Genomic DNA, 21801 nt, shown 5'->3' with positions numbered 1-21801 from the left:
TCTCCTTTTGCATTTATGGATTAGTGTAGGATCAAAAGCACAAGTAAGAAATTAGATTTAAATACTTAGAAGGAGACTTTATCCCACATTTCTGAACCTGGGAAGAGTTGTAAGGAGAATTCAAGGCTAATGGGAATGGAGATGAAGAGCTTTGTGTCATGTTTTTATTTCTTAAATGAGATTATTTGTAGAGTGATGGGATTATAAATGCTTTTGACTCTTTAAACAAATGGGGTGTGGGGAGGGTGTCTAGAGCACTTTTCTTTGAGAAGTAAGGTGTTATACAAGAGCAACTTCTCCAGCCTCAACTTTTTGCCTGAGGCAGCCCCTGTTGTCAGCCTAAATGACTTAACTTCTCAAAGAAATAAAATTTTCCATGGGAAATGAAAGACATTAGTCCTGAGGGCCAGATATCTTCCAGGGATTGTGTCTGGGTGTGCTCAAGTCCTCTGCTTCTTCCATATTCCAGCCCCATTGAGCCATGGGTATATGGAGATCCCAGATAATAAAGAAAAAGCTTGCAATGCTTTTCTAGAAGGTAGAAGTTGCTCCATGAGTGCTCTGTGCTATGGTTTGAATGTGTTTCCCAAAGGTTCATGTATTGGTAACTTAATCCCTATGCCCTTGAGAAGAGATCAATAGATTAATGAGGGTTCTTCTCTCATGAGTGGATTAATGTCACTATCACAACAGTGGGTTTGTTGTTTTGGTAGTGGGTGTTTTATAAAAGTGAGTTCTCTCTTGCTTTCTTGCTCTTACCCTCTTGCCATGTGATGCCCTCCACCATGTTATGATGCAGCAAGAAGGCCCTCACCAGATGCTGGTGCCATGCTCTTGGACTTCTCAGTCTCCAGAACTGTAAGCCAAATAAGTTCATTTTCTTCATAAATTATCCAGTCTGTGGTATTCTGTCATAGCAACAGAAAATGAACTAAGACACTCTGTATCAGGAATGGAACCAGCTACCTGATAAAGTTTGCCCCAGAAGAAAGGTCCTTCTCTTTAGTTGGTTAACTTTGGATTCTGGGTGTCAACTCACTGAACTGTGAGCTGTCCCAGGAGGCTCATTGCCCATTCTCAGCAGTACCTGGTCCCTCAGGGCCTAGTGTCAAACCAGGTACAGGTGGGCTTATAGACCAGAGTACAAAATGAATGAATTGACTTATTCCCTCCTAGTCTCTCATTTGAACAATGAACTCTTCCAAGCTTTTATTTCTTACATTTCTCCAACAAGGACTCATGAAACAAAGTGAGCATAGAAGAGGCACTAATAAAAACCCCCGTTATCTAAAAAATTAGTCTGAAGAGGAGTGTGGCAAATGACAACTCCACTCATTTGCACAGCATTTTACGGTTTTCACATCCCTGTTTTTCTGCATTGTCTCGTTTGTCCTCACCACAACCCTTGGGGGTTCTTAAGATACTGAACAGCATCTTTCTTTTACAGATAGTGTGATTTAGGCCCAGAAAATTACATGGCTTATGCAAGGTCATGCAGCTAATATGTGTCAACAGAAGGTCTTTTCCCAGGTCTTCTGACTTCAAGACCAAAGTTATTCCCAAAATATCATATGATTTTAGAAAAATAATAACAATAATGAGACTTAAATCACCCACATAAGAAATATCCATGAAATAATAGCATATTATACCCAGACAGCTGAGTCTGCTCTCAAGGGATTTTTATACTTTGGGGTCTATCTATTATTTGATTGATTGATTAATATTCAAGTTGTTTTAACTCCAAATGATTCATTCATTCACTTATTCACTTACTTAGAAAAACATCCACTGGTTGCTTGTGTCCAGTACTCTTTGGTAGCTAGAAAAAAAAATATTGACTATAGTCTATGATATCAAACAGTTTAGCATGAAAGTGTAGGATATGAGGCAGCATATGAATTTTCTATTGTTGCTGTAAGAAATTGCCATAAATATAGTAGCTTAGAACAACTCAAATTTATTATCTTACAGCTCTAGAGGTCAGAAGTTTGAAGAGTCTCATTAGGCTAAAATCAAGATGTTGGCAGGGCTGTCTTCTTTCTGGAGGCTGTAGGAAAGAATCTGTTTTCTTCCCCTTCCCAGCTTCTAGAGACCTCCTAGAAGGTGATCTCTTTCATCTTCAAACCCAGCAATACCTGGTTGAGTCCTTATGACAATGCTGTATTTCTAGTTATGGCTCATCTGCCCCCGTTCTTCTTCATTTAAGGGCTCTTTTGATTATATTGGGCTCTCCTGGATAATCCAGGATAATCTCCCTATCATAAAGTTAGCTGGCTAGCAACCTTAATTCCCTCTGCTACTGTAATTCCCCCTCACCATGTAACATAATATGTTTTCAGGTTCTAGGGATTATAATGTAGACATCTTCAGGGGCTCATTATTCTGTCTACCACAGATAGTAGGTGATCTCATCTGGAAATAACATTAAGATTGTAATTCTAGGCATTGCGTACTTGGTGCCAAATGAGTATTATAGACCACAAGCGCAGAAAGCAAGAAGGAACATCCTCTTCTGAGTGATCAAGAAACTCTTCATATTAGACAAGTGCTATGGTTTAAATATTTGTTCTCTCTGAGACTTATGTTGAAACTTAATCCCCAGTGTAACAGTATTATCAGGTGGGGCCTCTAAGAGGTGACTGGGTCATGAGGGCTCTGCTCTCATGACTGGATCAGTTCATGTATGGATTAATGGGCTAATGGATTGATGGACTATCATACGAGTGGGTTAGTTATCAGGATAGTGGGTCTGCTACAAAAGCTGGTTTGACTCTCAGTGCACCCCTCTTGTCCTGTGATGCCTTTCGCTATGTTATGATGCAGCACGAGTTTTTCACCAGAGGCTGATCAGAGGCAGCTCCTCAACTTTGGACTTCTCAGCCTCCAGAACTGTAAGAAATAATATTTTCTTCTTTACAAATTACCCAGTCTTAGATATTCTGTTATAGCAACAGAAAATGGACTGAGATAGCAAGGAAACTGAATAAGCAAAGTTTCTTGAGTAAGAATGAACATGGCCACAGGGAGTCACAAGAGATTTTTTAAGCAGGGAGAGGGTAATAAAGGCAGTTTTGAGTGGATGAATCTGGTGCTTGGTTATATATGAACCTCATTAGAATATTACTGTCTCTGTCCCTCTCTGTTTCATAGAAGGAAAACCTGAAGTCTAGGGAGTATGGATGTCTCATGAGAAAGTCAGCTGACAAAGCCACTGGCCAGATGGTAAGGGGGTTTTTCACAGTTCTGGAGAGAAAAGGAGGCTCTAACTTTTGCCACTGCTCATGACTGTTCTCAATAAAACAAAATCTGTTTGGAATTATTCCCAGAATACCACTAAAATTAGTTCTTTCTGTCTTTACTTCTGGTCATCTTCTCTTATGGGGTATGCATTTTGCAGAACCCACTTCTCTATGTCCCTATTCAGTTGTAATTGAGGGATGGGAGGAAGGAACATAGGTTGGGGTAAGAGGTATTTTCTTGAAACATTTTGGGAAGTCTTTTTCTCCAGTATTGCCATTAAAGTCACATTGGGTTGTCAACTCTGGGCCCTTACCTAAAGCTTCAGCTCCAATTTTTTTTTTTTTCTCTGCTCTTTCATTAAATGTGAGGCAGCACAATGCAGAGGAAAAGCACAGGGAAGAGAAGCAGAAGAGCTGGCTCCTAGCTCTCTTTTACGAGCTAGCTCTGGGATCACAGGCAAGTCACTTTTCCTAGTCTTATTTCTCCACCTGTTAAATGGGTTGGCTTGACATGACAGTGGTCTTCAGGTTCATTTGAGTTCTGAGCCTCCGTAATTATGATTCTATGACTCAGCATCAATGGAGCTCCCACTTGTGGAAGTCAAAGGTGGATCTACATCTACTACTCATGTATCCACCTCCCCATTTCCCTGACTGACTTTATGCTTCACGTTCGTTACCTGTTTGGGGGTCTTTCTCATCTTGGTTTGGCAACCCTTTCATCAAGATGTCCCAGAATGTGTGTCATTGGATGTCACTTATTCTCTGATCCTTCCATTCATTCATCCAACATTTAGGCACCTATTTGTGCAAGGTGAGGCAGCTCCATCTTTCTAAGCTTTCCTGTTAGGTAGGAAGGAAGTGCAATCCAGGCTTTTCAAATCATTGTCAGAGAATGTCTGAGTTGGAAGGACATTTAGAAACCATGATTCAATAGCCTTCCTTTCACAAACAAGGAAACAAAAGCCTAAAGAGATGAAGTGATTTGCTTAAAATCACATGGCTGAACTGGGAATGTCAGAACTGGGACTGGAGTCAATTTTCCAGTTTTCCAGCCCAGTTCTGCCTTCTCCCTCCATTATCTACCATATTCTATTAACTGCTTTGAAAACAAAACTGTAATGAGCCCTAAATTATTTTCTCCTTTAGCACAAAGAATTTTTAATTGGGGAAGGATGTGCCCAAATTTGTGATGAGAAACAATGAACACAGCCTCAGTGTAATTACTGGGCCATGGCCCATTGTTTCAGTAAAGGCATCCTATAATGGAAGGAAAAAGAAGATGAGGAAGGAGAGAATGCAGACCTTCTTTGTTCTCAAACCTTTTGTCTCTCTGTTAGGCTGTGTTTGTTTGCCAAACATGAGCCTGGTAAATTGCGTGCCCCAAGTAATCCCAACCATCTACCCCGACTCCTCAGTGCTGAGCTTGGCAGCTGATAGCTCAGCCTGTTTCATTGCCAAGCTGAATGAATAGACCTCAGCCAAGTTCTGGCTGTGAAAAGAGGCCTTGGGTACAAGGGCCCCATGCTTTTTGTGATCCAGTAGGGACAGGTCACTGCCTGGCTTATTTGTCTTCAAACCAGGCCAACCCACTCCACACCACGTGGGGCCAAAACAAGAGGCCAGCCTCATAGCAGCAACAGGGCAATTGCCTTTGACCTCTCTCTTCACTCCCGCTCTGGTGTTGTCCTCTCTACTCCAATCTGGTTTCTACCAGCTCCCCAAATTTTTAGCTTCTAAAAGTTTGTCTCCTATTCCTAGCTCCATCAAGTTAATCCTTTAACTTATCCACCAGATTTTTTTGGCTTAACTCTGGGTTCTTCCCTGAGTGATGGATTATACTTGTCTTTCAGCTCATCCCACTCCTGGTCACTTTGGGTTAAAACCCAGCCCAATTTTCATGAGATCTAGTCCCCAGAAACTCCTTTTCCTTATCCCAGGGGTTGAATTACTCTAGTGGGCTTGTTCCTATTGACTTGCCTTAGTTTTCTACATCTAAGCCATTGTGCCTGTCTCTAGGACTCACTGAGTGCTCTCCTCCAGAAACTGCCTGCACCTGCCACTCTTACGTTCACCTCCTCGTCTTCCTGTCTTTATGCTTCACTTTCAGAACCTGCTTTGGCTGTCTTCCTCATCTTGGTTCTCCTACCATAGCAGCTTACCAGCTTTGGGCTCTGATTTGGCATCACTGGTGCCATTAGATAAGAGACCACCCCCTCGTCTCCTGTAGATCCCTTACTTACTGGGTGAAATCTCAGCTCCTTCATTCCCATGCCTTGGTTCCACTACCAAGGAAGAAATATTTAGAAATGACCTGTAGTTTTCCTGCAGTACTTTTAGCTGAATGTTTTGAATCTCTTGTATACCCTGGAATTTGAAATTAACCAGACTCCTATGGTTAAAAACAGCTGAAAATCAAGCCTAAACATTTCTCAAATTGTAGTTCTGTGACCATCTGCATCAGAGTCCCTTATTAAAAATATAGATTCCAGGCCATCACCTCAGATCAAATGAATTAGAAACTTGGTGGGGGCTTTGGGGGAAGATTATTAGATTGATTATTAGATACAAGAAAATTTGATAACTACTGATTTATCTCCCAGGTTTCAGTTGGTATCTTATTTAAGCTATCCATAGCAACCCTTCTGGTCTAGCTGGTTCTTGAAAAAGGGAGATTTCAGAAGCCACCAGACTATTAAAGGAACATTGATATTATGTGTATTCACTATATTAAAAAATCAGTAAGTTTATTAGAAATCTTTCTTATATAGACCTCTGAACAGGCACAGTGGGGGATACTGGTTGACTAAAACACTCAGACTAGCTATAATTCTAAAGTAAAGGCGCATCTTTTCATTTGCATCTCAGGGAAACAGAGACGGTATGGGGACAGCGCGCAACAAGTCTCCACCTTGTCAGAGTGGAGCTGTCAACTTTGGCAGGTAAGTCTGTTCTGATTGTGATAAGTGAAAGTACATGCGGTGAAGAAAAAGTGGGTCATCATTCTGAGATCCAAAAATTGACATAAAATTGCTGTGAGAGATAATTATCAAATTAACAGAAGCTTATGGAGAGGAAATAAAGTCAAAATATGTAAAGATGATAGCGAAGATAGCTGGAGTGCTGGAAGGATCTGTATAGAATCATAGATTTCTGACTGGAAGGGGCCTCCAAAATCACATTGATTGAGAGTTTCAAATTATTTTAAGCTCTTGGATTCTTCTATGAAACAAAATCTTATGCAGAAAGCTAACATGTAAAACAAATACAGAGTTGCTCTGGTTGGGGCGAATGAGCGAGACAGAGAGAATATGTTAATTAGGATACGCTAGGTTATGTGCAGTAACAAACAATCCAAGCATGTTATCAGCTATTGTAACAACAAAGGCTCTTCTGGTTCATGCTATATGTCTATCATGGATGGACTTGGTCAACTTTACACTTCCTTGCTTCAGGTCCCAAGCTGAGGGAGCAGCCCCCGTTTTGATCACTGACAAATGTTGCATCGGCAATTAAATGCTCCAGTTTAAAAGTGACAGAGAGTACTTCTATCCAGGTTGCCTTGGTCAGCATTAGTCACATGGCCCTACATAACCACAAAGAGGCCAAGAAGTACAAGCCTACCGTATGCCCAGAAGCTATTTCCTACTGAAAATATTTAGTGAACACCACTGTTGACTAGCATTGTGTGTGTGTGTGAGACAGCTTTCACTCATGCCCAGTGTTATCCCTAGGTACCTGCAAAGAACTCTTAGGCTCCATGAAAACTGATTTGGAAACTACTAAATTAGCTCTCTTATTTCATAAATGAAGAAAACTGAGGTCAATTTACTTATTTAAGGTAAGATAATATCAAAATGTAGGCCAGAATGGAGGTTTTCTTTGGTCTCAGTCCAAGGCTCCTCCCATTTTTGCTCTGAATGCGTGTGTGTGTGTGTGTGTGTGTGTGTGTGTGTGTGTGTGTATGAGAGAGAGAGAGAGAATGGTGACTCAAGAGTTAAATGTAGATGAAGAACAGACCGGTTCTGAAAGGAAATGTGAACCTGAGGAAATTTTCCATGAAGGTTCCCCATGCATTCCAAGTGACAAATAGATGCAGTAAAGATATTATATTTGTTCTGATTACCCAAAGGATGCTGGGCAACATAAAGAGTTTTTGAAGAGAACAGCAACTGATGATGAAGCGTGGTGCCCCTAATGGAGTGAGGAAACCAAGCAGCAATCACCAACTTTGCAGGGACCTAGGGGAAATGTTCTGGCTGAGAGGCTTCCATTTCCTGTCCTATCAGCTTCGCCAGGACCGAGACTCAGGGTGGTGGGAGAAGCAGGTGGCAAAATGCATAGCACTGCCCCTGCCAGGGCTGACAGTTTCTCTAAGAGGAGAGTGTGGGTAGGAAGGAGATAGCAGATGTCTCTGGGACAGTGTCCTGTTCATCAGGCTTTGTAGTATTTCCGTGTTCAGTGAAAGAGAGATGAACAAAGAGAGAAAGACAGGATTTGGTGGCAGAACAAAAATGGCCATCATGCTGACTCACTTAATTTTTTTTTTTCTGGCCACTGCACTGCTGCCTTCCTTGTTTCGTTATTGTTTCGACTGTTTGTATTCCTTCTGTAGTGCCTCCAGGAGCACCATCTCGGTTTTGATGAGATCCAAGGAAGCCCTATCACTTGCCCTATCGTGTATGTATGCCCTCTCCACTCTGGTCTTCTCAGGATGAATCCCTTGATAGTAGTCAGAATAAACCTTAATTGATCAAAAATACTTGAAGAAATTGAAGTTATAGATATCAGCAACATCTAAGACAAGGAGAATCCTCCTTCCCTTCCTATGACTCTCAATAGTGGAATCCCCTAACTCTTCTTACCCCCATTACTGACTATGTAAATCACACCTTAATGTGTCTGATGGCCCTGAATTGTCAATCACACCTTAATGTGTCAGGAGGGCCTCTGATCTGACACAGGCAGTTTAGGAGGCTGTGGTAGAAATGGGGTCTCCACTGGGGGCCTGGGAAGTGCAGGGTTAATGTGGAGGAGGAGGAGCTGAAGTACTGTGAGCAGGAACATAAAGAAGGGAGAGGAGCTTGTGCGGGGCTGCAAGATCATTAGTCAGAAAGGGCAGGGACAGGGACTTGTGGTGGTCCTTTGAGGGGATGAGGTGGTACCACCTAAAAGTGTCAGTGAGAAGGGTAAGCGTTCTCTGCTGCTTCTTGTTTGCTCACTTTCTCAGATGCCCCAATCACAAAATATTTCTGGTTTCATTTTTCTTTTTTTTAATTCAACAGACAACCTGATGTCATCATGGAGGCTGAAAATCCTCACGCCTTTCATTCTGTCTAGGGCTGACTGGAACCAGGGCTGGCTGTGCCCATCAGCTGTCAGGCTGCTCTTTAGCGAGGCTTGGAAAGTTCCAGCAAAAGCCCTGCCTTTGAACCGGAATCACTCTGCCACTGTCTGCATGTGGATCCTTTGTAGTGGAGACAGAGATCTTTGTTTTGTATAAAAACAGACGGGCACTCTTCTTGGGTCTGTCCCTCTGCTGACAATTCCAAGTAACGCTTTATCATCCCCAAGTGCATTGCATTGCTTTAATATCTGGCAGAGCGTGAATTGTAAACACGTCATTAGACTTAAAGGCTGCCTTGAGATGGTGGCTGGAGGAGAACCGGCCCTGAAGAAAAGAGGAATTTGGCTGAAAATGAGCTGCTGAATAATTTATCATGAATTGAAATGTCAATACCTTAAGTGAGGCATAGTGAAGCTTCAGAACTCGGAGGTAAACACTGTGAGGATGTAATTCTGGAGAGAACATTATCAAAAGCAGTGGCTCTTTGGAAGGAGCAGGAGGCAGAGAGACCCTGGCTGGGTGTGGGCTGAGTCTGACAAGGAGATGGGGGGTGGGGAGGGGGCACAAAAGGAGAAGCAGAACAGAGCTTGCCTTGGAGCTGCACCATCTGAGCTGGAGGAGAGGTGAGGCCAGAAAGGAATTGGGGAAGTCAAGAACGAAGGGAGAGCTGTTAAGTAGGAGTGTCAAGAAGACCTGACCAGTCGGCCCAGGAAAGCTTCTTGGAGAAGGGAGGACCCAGGATTTGATGAAGGGAGATGAGGTGGAGAGAATTTTATTAGACGTGTTATTAAGGGGTAGCAGGAGAGAAGTCGAGAAGGCTGGTGGTGGGTGCAGGTTGAAGAACACTATGCAGAAGAATGGGAATTTGTTGAAGTTGAAATGAGAGCTCCTGCAGATCTTTTGACAGGAAACTGACATTTATTCAGCAAGTATTCAACATAATTGAGTAGCTATGTTCCAGATTCTGTGCTCGTGCTGCACACAGGTCTCTGACCTCAAAGAACTTATATTCTAGTGAGGGAGACAGATAACCAAAAAATAGCCGTCACATTTGTTTTCCTGAGTGTTTGACTTGCAACTTATTCTTTGCCACAATGTTAGGAAGTAGGTGAAATAATTATCTCCATTTTACAGATGAGGAAACTGAGACTTAAAGAGGGTAATTTTCTCAAGGCAATTTAACTAGTAAATGGTGGAGCTAGAACTGTATCATGCAATTATGCAGTTATAATTTGGGCTAAATGTTTGGATGGGGAAGTTTATGAGGCTGTGGACCAGTGTTAGACACATGACTGTTCAGGGGATCAGGGAAATTTTCCAGAGAAAGGAAGTAAGATATAACCTGATGAGCTGGGGTGATGTGGTGGGGTAAGAGTGGCTTGCACAAGGTCCCAGAAATGGGAGGAAGATGGTAGAGGTGAGATCTGGCAGGTTTTTGGAGGTGTGTCAAGGAGGCTAGACTTCATCCCAATGGCAATGAGAAGCCATTGAAGGGTTCTAAGAGGGGAAGAATGAAGACAGTATGTGTGAGAGAGTCAATTTTGCATTTTTAAAAGATTACTCTGGCTCCTTTGTGGAGAATTGATTGGTGGGGCCAGAAGTGCAAGCTGCTGGAACAGTGAGGAAGTTGAGAAGCAGGAAATAAGTAAACCAGTAAATGCGTCAATCTCTTGAGTACTTTATTTATAAGAGGGTCCCTCAACCCCTTGGTCAAAGCCTTTTTTCCCTCATTTACATCCAATTTTAATAATTCAAGTGCTTGTTTTCCCAATTTATAGCAGATTAAGAGTTACGATTTAGGAAAGAATTTGGGAATGCAGTGAGTGTTCAAGGAGGAAAGACACTGGCAATTATGAAAAGTGACAGTTTGATTTTAAGGAAAGACACACACGAAAAACATTTAAAATATTAAAACAAACTGCACAGCAGAGCGGGACTATTCCGTGGAAAAGCAAATGACCCTATCCAATGTCATCCTCCCATTTCAGGCTAATATTTGATATCTTCAGTGATTAATTTGAGATAACAATAAAATAAGTCAACAATGACAAAGTGTGATGTTCAATAACCTGTTTAAAAAGACAGGAACAGAAAAGAGCGACTCCACATTTCCAGCCACATTTCAGGGTGTAGGTGGGTATGAACCCAAGATGGCCGTGAGGCCTGGAGCCCTGCGTTCCCCTTTCAGTCTCCAAGGCCGGCTGTCTCCCGCTGAGGCTTAAAGAGAATAAGTATTGTGTGAGGGGTTGCTGAATTGGGGGGAATGGAGCTTGGTCAAAATCTCCAGCCCCTCATCAGTGAGCCCAGAACATGAGCTGACGCAAAACCGCTACAGCAACCATGGCGGCTCTGGGGCTCCTTCAGAAGCTGGGCTGGAATATTCTGTAGGCCACTGCAGGCTTTTAGGGATTTAGAAAGGTCCCTGCTGCTAGAGGGATTTCAAAGAGAAGCAGAGGGAGTAAACCAGGGGTCCCCAAACCTAGTGCCTTTTAGGAACTGGGCTGCCGGGCAAGGAGGTGAGCCGCCATGATTGAGCATGACTGCCTGAGCTCCGCCTCCTGTCAGATCAGCCGCGGCAGCATTAGATTAGGAGCGCGAACTCTATTGTGAACTGCGCATGCCAGGGATCTAGGTTGTGCACTCCTTACGAGAATCTAATGCCTGATGATCTGAGGTAGAACAATTGCATCCCAAAACCATCTCCTCTCTCTCCCGTCCCCAAACCAGTCCCAAAAAGGTTGGGAACTGCCAGAGTAAATCTTTCTGTGTGGGACTCTGGATCTGACCATCTAGGGTGTGGTGCAGTCCCCTTCCCTGGTCTCCTCCCTTGGTGTTGTTTTTCGTGTGTGTCTTTCCTTAAAATCAAACTGTCACTCTTCACAACTGCCAGTGTCTTTCCCCCTTGAACACTCACTGCATTTCCAAATTCTTTTCTAAATTGTTACTCTTAATCTGTTATAAATTGGAAAAACAAGCACCTGAATTATTAGAATTGGATGTAAATGAGGGAAAAAAGGCTATGAGCAAGGGGCTGAGGGACCCTCTTATAAATAAAGTATTTAAGGGGTTGACACATTTATTGGTTCACTTATTTCCTGCAGAGGAACTGTTGCTCTTGTGTGCAGGTAGAGATTAAACTGTACCTGCCTGCAGCCAGCCCAGGGCAGGAGTTCGGGCTCTGGGAACCACCCGACCCTGGCCTGCCACCGCAGACTTCAGCTGCCAGCTCCCCCAGCTCCTTCCTGCTGAATGAATAAATAAATGAATGTCAATTTCCTGTCAAAAAATCTACAGGGGCTCTCATAGGCTGGAGCATGCTGGACTCCCAGCCTGACACCCTCAGCACCCAGGTAATCAGACATGCAGGCACGAACCAGCCCCCCTCAGAGACATCCTCAATCCTTCACAGCTGGGGGCGCCAGGCCCCAGCCTCAGGCTGCATCTGGTTTCCTCAGTTATCTGACTGGGATGGTTACAAGTGTGACCAGGAAGTGGGCCAATGGAAGACTCCCATGCAACTTCTCCTATTTCAGGGGCCTTATTTTGTTGCTTTTGTTAGTATAGTAAACAGACTAAAGTTTTTGTGTTATTTGGTTAAGATCTTGGAAGCTGAAGTAGGAAAACAAAATACTGTCTGAAGAGTGCGGAGGCTTCTGGGGCCTCAATTCTGTACAGATTTAGATGCATTTATTACCTCCTCCAACTATCCTGGAATGTCATTCTCCACTGATTTACCCCAGACATTAGAATTCCACCTGGGAAGCCAATTAAGATGAAAATCTTCAATAGAAGATAATTGGGAAGGTCTGAGAGGCTTGTTATCCAGTTACACCATTCCAGTTGGGACCTATGACCATTGGAAGGATAACTGCTGAAGCCGTGATGTCTCTTGCACAACTTTTGCTAACTTGAGCTTTAAGTATATTTTTTGTTACTATGATAAATATATTTTTTCATTGTTTTCAAATTGTTTGTTGGAGTGTAAAAAAGCAATTGATTTTTCATATATAATTAATAATATAACCAGCAATTTGTTAAACTACCTTATCAATTATAATAAATTGACACTTATTTGGAGTTCTCTAAATATCATCTGATAATAATGACAGTTTCAATTTTTTTTTTTTTTTTTTTTTTTTGTGATGAAGTCTCGCTCTTGTCTCCCAGGCTGGAGTGCATTGGTGCGATCTCGGCTTACTGCAACCTTCGCCTCCCAAGTTCAAGCAATTCTCCTGCCTCAGCATCCCAAGTAGCTGGGATTACAGGCCCCTGCCACCATGCCCGCCTAATTTTTTTTATTTTTAGTACAGACGGGGTTTCACCATTTTGGCCAGGCTGGTCTCTAACTCCTGACCTCAGGTGATCCACCTGCCTTGGCCTCTGAAAGTGCTGGGATTACAGGCGTGAGCCACCACACCCAGCTTACAGTTTGATTTTATCTTTTTTTTTTTTTTTTTAAGTATATTCAAGGAAGATTGTTATCCAAACTGAAATAAAAAGGAAGAGAAAAAGAAACTGAGTTTCAATTATCTGGAAATTCTTCCTATATGTAGGATTTATTGTTCTCTGACATTATTAGATAATATATAATTTAAGTAAAATAAATCATCATTATTATTTTTTAGAGAAATGATCTCATTCTTTTACCCAGGCTGGAGTGCAGTGGTACGATCATAGCCCACTGCAGCCTTGAACCCCTGGGCACAGAGGATCCTCCCACTTCAGCTTCCCAAGTAGCTACATGCCTCCACGCCCTCTAGTCTTTAAAACTCTTGTGTAGAGATAGGGTCTCACTATGTTGCCAAGACTGTTCTCCAACTTCAGGCCTCAAGTGATCCTCTTGTCTTCGTCTCCCGATTCTTAAAGTATATTATTCATTAATTTATTAAATAATTATTTAGTACTATAGTAGGCTCTGAGGTTGTTATTGTGAGTAAAACTTAAGAGATCCATCTCTGCCCTCCTAGAGTCAATAGCCTAAGGTTGTTTTCCACTTAGTAGTCAAGTGAGAGATGAAGGCAGGGTGGTAGTAGAGATGTGGATATATTTGTGATGTAATTAGTAGTTAAAACCAGTACAGCCTGGTCATGGATTGGAAATTAGGCACAAAGGAGAAGGAACTGTCAAGAATAACTTCTGGACTTCTGGTTTGCACAACTGAAGGGAGATGTCATTTATCGAGATTGGAACATTGAAAAAGGATCAGATTTGGGGGGTAGGGAAGAGAGGGAGCTCATGACTTTGGTTTTCCTCTTTTGATTTTGAGATACTTTTGAGTCATATAAGGAGGGATAGTAGCAGGCAATTGGATATACTGGTCTGTACTTTGGAGGAGAAACCTGATTGGAATCATCTGTTTATACAGAGTAATTGGTGGTTTGGATGTAGATGAAATTGGCTAGGCCTGGGGAGAGCAGATTAAGAAGCGGAGAGAGAGTTGAATGGAATCTTGAGCTTCAATTCTGATTGGCCAGGTAGAAGAGGATGGGTTGGTAGTGGGAAGAGGCAAGAGGAAGGATCCAGGAAAGCATGCTGTCCTAGAAGGTAAAATAATTGAAAGTTTTAAGAAAGAAGAGAAAGTTAATGTTCAAAGCTGCTGGAAGGTTACATAAGGTGAGGACTGAGAAATGTCATTGGATTCAAATACATTGTGGTAATTGGCAACATTATTGAGAGCTATTTTGGAGAGGATTATCATGGTTGAAGAGTGAGTGGGAAGTGAGAAATGTTTTGAAAATGTATTAGAAAATAAATGAATCTGTATTGTATTTTGGTTTTAGAATACACATCACAAATAAGAATGTTACTAAGGCTTATGGTAAGGTTTATTGAGCACAACCTTAAAATGCTGGATCAACTTATGTAGTAGTTGCTGGAGATCCTGCAATGAAGTTAGGGTGGGATGGCAAGGATTTGGCATGTCTGTCAACCTACTTGGGGACATGGAGTCTTAAACCCTGTATTCTGGAGTCTGTCACCTCTCTCATCATGCTTGCAGATGCCTAGATAAGACAGCCTATGCACAGTGGAGAATTATTAGCAAATACCTAGACACAGTGGGTTTGGGCTCTGTTACAAGAGTGATTATATTGGTCTCTGGAAATACATAGTGCCACATCAGCCTATTCATTGGCACCTGCTGAAGCTGTTTTATCTGGAATCATTTGAACATTTTGTACTTTTGTGCATCTGCCATTTGTCTTGAAACTAAGTTTATTCAAGTCCTTTGATGACAAATTCCACCACTCTCTGAGGAAGGGCTCTGAGCCTGCTGCAAATGCAAGCTGTCCCAAGCTTTGGTCTCTGGCTCTGTCAGAAGAAGCAGATTGTCGACCATCTCCCAGCTGCTTCTTGCCACTTGCAATTTGTGCTTTCTACAGAAATCACTCTGTTCTGAACAAGCCAGTCACCTCACTATTGTGAGAGGTTTGTGTGTCTGCTGAATATTTTATTTACCATCTGGCTGGTGGTGATGCACAGAGAACATACTTATGGGCCAGTAATGCCCCGGACCAGTGTATGCCAACCCTGAAAAGGTCACTTGCTTCTCCCCATGCCTGGCAGGCACCCACAGTCCCTCACACAGAGCCCTTGCTATTTCTTTGAGGCTCTAGGAATAGGAGATGTAAGGCAGTGGAGGGAGCTTTCTGCCCTTTTTACCCAGGCATCAAGGTGGTCACCAGGTGTCTTCCTAAGAAGAGGGGCATTTCAGCATCCAGCCCCTCTTCTTGCCTTCCTGAAACTCACATACAAGTTTTCAGGGAAGCACCTTCCATGAGTCTGAGGCAATTTGTGACTATTTCTGCCATCAGTAGGGGCTAAAGAAATCGCCATTCCCTTGCCCCTACTTCACCAACCAGATTCTGTCTTTTGAAAGGGAGGAATTTAATAGCACTTTTCCTTGTTCAGAGGACAATATCTAATTAGGGCTTGAAAGTGCTTCTGTTTTTAACAATCTCCTTTGCAGGTGCAAATAATTCCAAGAGGCCTCTCCCTTTTTGAATCTTAATTCCGTCATTGAAGATAGATGTCCCTTAACAGCTACTCAGGAGGGAGGCGGTAAATGGAAAGAGTACTGGACTTGAAGTCAGGAGTGCTCTATTCTTTTCACTCATTAATGCTTGCCACTAGATATAGTTTGCTCATCTATCATTTGGGCATATTACTAATTTACCTTGTAAGGTTATTTTGAAAATCAAGACATGTGAATAGTGCTTCATGGATTGCCTGTGTATTGGCATGCCCAGTTTCTATTGTATAGGAAACTGATACTCAATCCTTTCAGTAATAAAACATTTAAAAATACATATGTAGCCCCTAGGCCACATATATATGCTGTATAATATATATAATTGTGGATTGAGAATAAAAAATGCTATATGTTAAGTCCTATTAAAACTAACATTTGTTGAATGCTTACCACAACTTAGTGCCAAGCTCTATAAATTTCATTTCATAATTGTCAAAACAACCCTATAAGGAAGATGCTACATTTTACAGATGAGGAAATTGAGATCCAAGAACTTAAGACTCCCAGAATCAGTAAATAGCAGATCCAGAATTCGAACCCAAGTCTTTTTGGTTACATGTGTGCAACCTCGGGGCTGTGCTGCTTTCCTCCTCAACATATCTCCTACACAACATCCTTTTATCGAGAAGGAAGCCAAACTCTTATAAAATGTTTCACTGCATCTGAATAAGCAGACAACCCTATAAAAATGTTATATAAGGCCAAGCACAGTGGCTCATGCCTGTCATCCCAGTACTTTGGGAGGCCGAGGTGGGAGGATCACCCAAGTCCAGGAGTTCATGACCAACCTGGGTAATATAGCAAGACTTCATCTCTACAGAAGATTTTTAAAAATTAGCAGGGCATGGTGGTGTGTGCCTGTAGTCCCAGCTACTTGTGGGGGTGAGGTGGGAGGATTGCTTTCAGGCTGCAGTGAGATATGATGGCTCCATTGCACTCCAGCCTGGGTGACAGATTGAAATCCTGTCTAGAAAAGAAAAAAAGTTATGTACAAATACATGAAACCAAACAGTGGCTCTGAGGGCAGAACAAAGTGGTGGCTGATAACATCCCTGTTCTCACTACATGGTGAAAATGGTTATATACCTTGATGATTTATTTTATATTTCAATGGGAAACACTTCTCTGGGTAGCATAAGTAGCTCAAGAATCTTGTATGTTGTGTATATATGTGTGCATGTGTATCTGTTCGCTTTGGTGAAATCCTCCCACAGTATTTTTATCTTCTCTATGGCCATAAAGCATAAAGAATGGCCATTTTCCTGACAATAAGAATTGTCATTACGGATGTCAAAGGTTGAGTTGTGCTTGGTGTGATGTGCTCAAAGCCTGTTGGTGTGCAAGGCTGGACTGGTTATTTATTTGCTAGGTGTGGATTATTATCCCTATTTTGCAGGTGAGGAAACAGGCTTAAAATAGTACAAGACTAGCTCAAGTCACAAAGCAGGACTGCAACCAATGCAAAGCAGATTTCACCACAACCAGAAGAATCACTTTTGAAATAAAAAAAATTCTAATTTCAAAAGAATTACATTAAGAAATATTTGCTGTAAAAATTCAGAATTACAGCTGAACATTATAAAAAGTTCAGAAGTTGGTCACTATCTCTAATCCTGGTTCTTTTTCCAAGGAAGAACCATGGTTAAAAATCTCATATGTACTGCTTCTCAGATTATAATGTATATTTAAATCACCTGGACATTTGTTAAAATGCAGATTCTGACTCAGTAGGTGTGTGATGGGCCTGATCTACTGAATCTCTACTAAGCACTCAAGCGATGCTGATGCCAGTGGTCCATGGATCATGCTATGAGTACAAGGTCATAGGGCAATGTGCATTTTAATTTTCATTGTTACTGCCAAATTACATTCTGAAGCAACTGTATCAATTACCAACAGAATATGGGAGTAGTACTTATTTCCCACGTTTTCTCTAACACTTAGAAATTTCCCTATTCATTTTTTTCTCAATTTGATAGGTGAACTATATCTATGTTTTTAAAATGTATTTTTATTTTTTAACAAGTTTTTTCACTCTCTTATACGTTCATTGGTTATTTATACATTCTCTACTTGTCTGTTCATATTCTTGACTCATTTTTCCATTTGGATATTCTTGCCCCTCTATTTTAGTGGCTTATATGAATTCTTTATATATTTTGGGTATCAATCCTTGGTCTGTTGACTGTCTTGCAAATATTTTCCTCTGGGTCTAAAGAAGAAATTTTTACCCAGCAGCGTTATCCGGTGACTGAATGGAAGTGAAGCTGTTCAGAAGTTGCATAACCACTTGCTAGGGAGGAATTTGGTACCTCTCTCGACTTCCTGTGCCTTCTTTTTCATATTAATACAATATCTCAGAAAAGAGCTTATCCTACTGTATTATGGTTGTTTATTTTTTGGCCTCATCCATTCAACAGTGATCTCTTTGAGGGCAGGGATGAGGGTCTGTGAGTCATCTCTGTATTGCCAGTACCCAGTTTTGGGTCTAGCACAGAGCAGGCACTCAGAAAATATTTAGTGGATGAATCAATGGACAGAGGGTTAGATGGGTCTTGTTGCTGGATTCCGGCCAGGATTTGCCCTGTGACTCAGCTAGGAGTTGTTTTGGATCCTTAAATAGGGTGACAGAAGAGGAGCAAGAGGACCCTTTGCTCCTAGAGGAAAGTGCCCTCTGGGTGACTTGTCTTCCCTCCATTCATTTGCATATTAGATACTCTGGTGCCCAGAGACAGCAATAATGACAATAGCCAATACTTATGTAGTGCCTTTAGTGTGCTTTGTATACATTAATTCATCTAATTCTTACAGCTTCTACATGAGGTAAGCATCATCAGTATTATCTCCATTTACAGATGAAGAAACTGAGGCACAGTGTGGTTAAGGAATTTTCCCAAGATCATACAGCTAGTAAATGGCAGAACTGAGATATGAACCCAGCTGTCTGGCTCCGTAATCTGTGCTCAAGAGAGAACATGAAAAACACTAGACCTGGTACAAAGTAGGCACTAAACAAACATTTCTCTCTTCATTTACCATCCCTCCCCGAGAAGTGAGCCTTTTTTGTTAATGATATCTCAGACCAGTAGCTTGGCAAAATCCAATCTTGGCCCTACTTTTCCTCTGTAGCTTTTGTCTCTGAACCACACATTCATCCTTGCTGGAAGTGCCAACAATCCCTGTTCTCCTAGGAACCTGGTAACCCCAATTCCCATGCAGCCAGCACAGGGATTGAGGCTTTCCATGATCTGGACCTGTTTTTACCCTCTAGCCACCCCCCCACCCCCCACCAAATCCTGACACTCTGGCCCCAAGGCTTTGCATGGTGCTGCCATCTGGTAGGTACAGATGGCCACTGACAACCGTCTCTGAAGAGTGAACGGCCATTGGCCAAGACTGGTTACTGTTCCTCTTTAACCCTCAGGTCAGGGTACCCTATGCAGAATGTAATCAGTTGGTGGCTGAATTCCATTAGTGACTGGCCTTTTCTAACTCTAGTATCAAAGGTATTTTGAATGAAGGCTTAGTGTTGGGGGAGTCACAGTGTGGTGGTACTTGTGGGTAGGAAGTCCTACTTAGCTCGTCCTCAATCACATCAAGAGAAGAGCTGCCTACCCAATGTAAAAGATGGGTGAAATCCAGAGGCTGTAGCAGGTAAACCTTATCAAGAATCTTCAGCCCCATTGTATATGCCTCAAGGCACTCACTCTCCTCTTGCGGGAAGAGTTGAAGGAGACCCTAGATTCTCTCAGTGTAAGTTTGAAGAACTACTTTGTACTGGAGTCTCTGCTAGGCCTGCTCACACCTATTATCTGATTAACTCCTCACAATGATCCCCAGCAGGAGGCAGGATTTATTTAAAGTAAAGGAGAGGAAACACAGGAGTTAGATAAATGACCGAACTTGAGAATCAGAAACATCCTTACAATCCAAGGATGATTTTTAGCAGCTTCCTGAGCTCAGAAAAGAGGCCCGTATTGACACAATGAAACTTGGATTGGATCTACATATCTGGAGCAAAGTGGGCAGAGTCTAGGACAACTGGTCATTTACACAAAACCTCAGGAGCACAACCATTGCTTGTTGGATTGGATGTACAGTAACTGAATTCAGGACTAAAGCTATGGATTTCTACCCAGGTATTGTTTACGAGGGAGCTTGCAAAGGGACTTTTTTCTGACCTGTGACTCTGCAAAATCTTTGTGAGCAGAGTCTTTATGCCCCCTCCCACTTCCTTTGTTTGTAATCAAGGGATTAAGGGTCTTGAGTGGAAAGTTGAGGGTACTGGGGGTGACCAGTACCTGGAAGAAACTAGCCTTTGATTTTGAATATCTTATCAACCTATGCAGATCACTGTACTACTGATGGTGAAGACAGACATTATGAATAGAAAGCCAATGTGCTGGAACCCAGCTAGCCACGATGAGATGAGCTCCTTGGTGCTCATAGCTTTAGTTCCTGTTAGCTTCCATTAGGGGAGAGAGGGCTGATACTGGTAGGTAGAGAAACCAAGTATTGCTAAACAGCAGGATGGAGATCACGGAGCTGAGCTCTGGCCTGGAAAGGGAGTGACCATATCTGGAAGGAAACTCACATGATCCTAACCACTCACTATGTGTCCTGCACTAATTAAAGCCCTTTCTGGAACATTCTCTCAGTTAATTTTCACAACCTGTCCTCAGTAAGGTATTGTCTACCTACATTTGATACATGGGAGAAATTGAACCCTAATGACTTTTTGAAATGTGTCCAGGCTCTCATAACTAATACATGGTAGATCTAGGATTAGAACCCTAGAGTCTGCCTGCACCTCCAGAGAAAACTCTGAACTGGTCAGCCACACCCTGTGACTTTTCAGAGAGGAAAACCTGTTCAGCATTCTTCTTTTGTTGTATTCATACCCTGTACAGTTTCACATTGTCGTAGATGATCAGCTGTACAAAATTTAAGATCACACAATTCACTTTGTTTTCTTCTTGACCCTCATTTTTTTTAAACTTGGGATTTTTTTCCATTAAGAATGTGAAAACAATGTGTATTGCCTCCTCTTTCTAGCCCTGTGGTGGTTTAGGAAGATTCCAAGAAGGGCTGAACTTCCAGGGCTCCTCCCGGGAGACAGGGCAGAACAGAAGGAAAGATTACACCTTAACCTGTACTCAAGGGCATTGCTTATAAGTCTGTCCAACCAGAAGAAAGTTCAGATCCTTTATTTGTGAGCTGGATTATACCTCTGGAAGAGAAAAAAGGGAGAGACAAGTTTTACTCCCTCCTGGAGGCAGATTTCTCTACCTTGATTTTTTCAGAAATTTTGTACATTCTTTCCTCTCACGTATGTATCTCCTACATACCATACACACGATTCTTCTCCCCCTCCTATACCCTAGGCCACCTCAACCCACACCCACTGTTCTCTCTTCCAGCTATGGATCAAGGGAAATCTTCCAGGGTCCCTAGTTGGTATCTGTTTTCACAGCATCTTTGGGGAGGTTTTTTAAGCAAAGTGCTGGTAGAAGGGCCCTTGGCTGATGGGGACATAAAGTGCCCTTTCTTTGGTTTTGTGCCTTCCCTCTTTTGTGGGGCCAGTTATTTGAATCCAGAGACATCCCAGGAGGGAGCTGCCCTGAGTATTTCTGTGACTGGTTGGAAGGCTGGCACACAACGAAGTGGGCATGCAGCAGACTGCCTCCCTGGCTTTTAGGCCAAAACATTAAAGCAACTCAGAGATGGAGAAGAGGCAGGAAATCTGTGTTGTAAAAAGTCTTTGTTTAAAGGAATTCTGTTCAGGTGCTGAGAACGGGGTGTTCAGCAGAAGAGGATAATATAAGTAAACATTGGCACTAAGAACAAACACAGCAGTATCACCCTCTGCGTCTGGCCTCCCCCTGTGCTCAGTCACAGTTCTCTCCCACCGCCCTCTCCGACAGCAATCACAAATAACATATAGAAGGGCTTTACAGTTCAGAGAGACCTTAATTCCCCCCAGTGGCATTTCCTTGCAGGGTTTCCCTATGCACTGGGTGACCCTGGTCCCACATGAATGAAAACTGGGCTTAAAGGACACATCCATGTCCTGGGAGCTGTATAGACTTAAAGAAAAACCTAGATAGGGGCAAAATTTGGGGCAAGCGGTGGGGGTGGGGGAAGAAGTGGTAGAGAGTCATCTAACAGGTCACCAATGTTGC

At 42.4% G+C, this 21801-nt stretch overlaps 1 long non-coding RNA gene across 1 annotated transcript; it reads left to right on the top strand.

Annotated features, from left to right (window-relative positions):
- The first annotated feature begins 847 nt into the window (after nt 1-847).
- Nucleotides 848-12644, top strand: LOC103877661. Its single transcript, XR_004177490.1, has 3 exons — nt 848-6184; nt 6977-7922; nt 8528-12644. It is a non-coding gene; the product is annotated as an uncharacterized LOC103877661 (long non-coding RNA).
- Nucleotides 12645-21801: the final 9157 nt, after the last annotated feature.

This window comes from Papio anubis, chromosome 12 (assembly GCF_008728515.1).
Source record: "Papio anubis isolate 15944 chromosome 12, Panubis1.0, whole genome shotgun sequence".
Taxonomy (NCBI): Eukaryota; Metazoa; Chordata; class Mammalia; order Primates; family Cercopithecidae; genus Papio; species Papio anubis.
The sequence above is the reverse complement of the archived record's forward strand: the minus strand, read 5'-3'. Positions and strand labels throughout refer to the sequence as shown.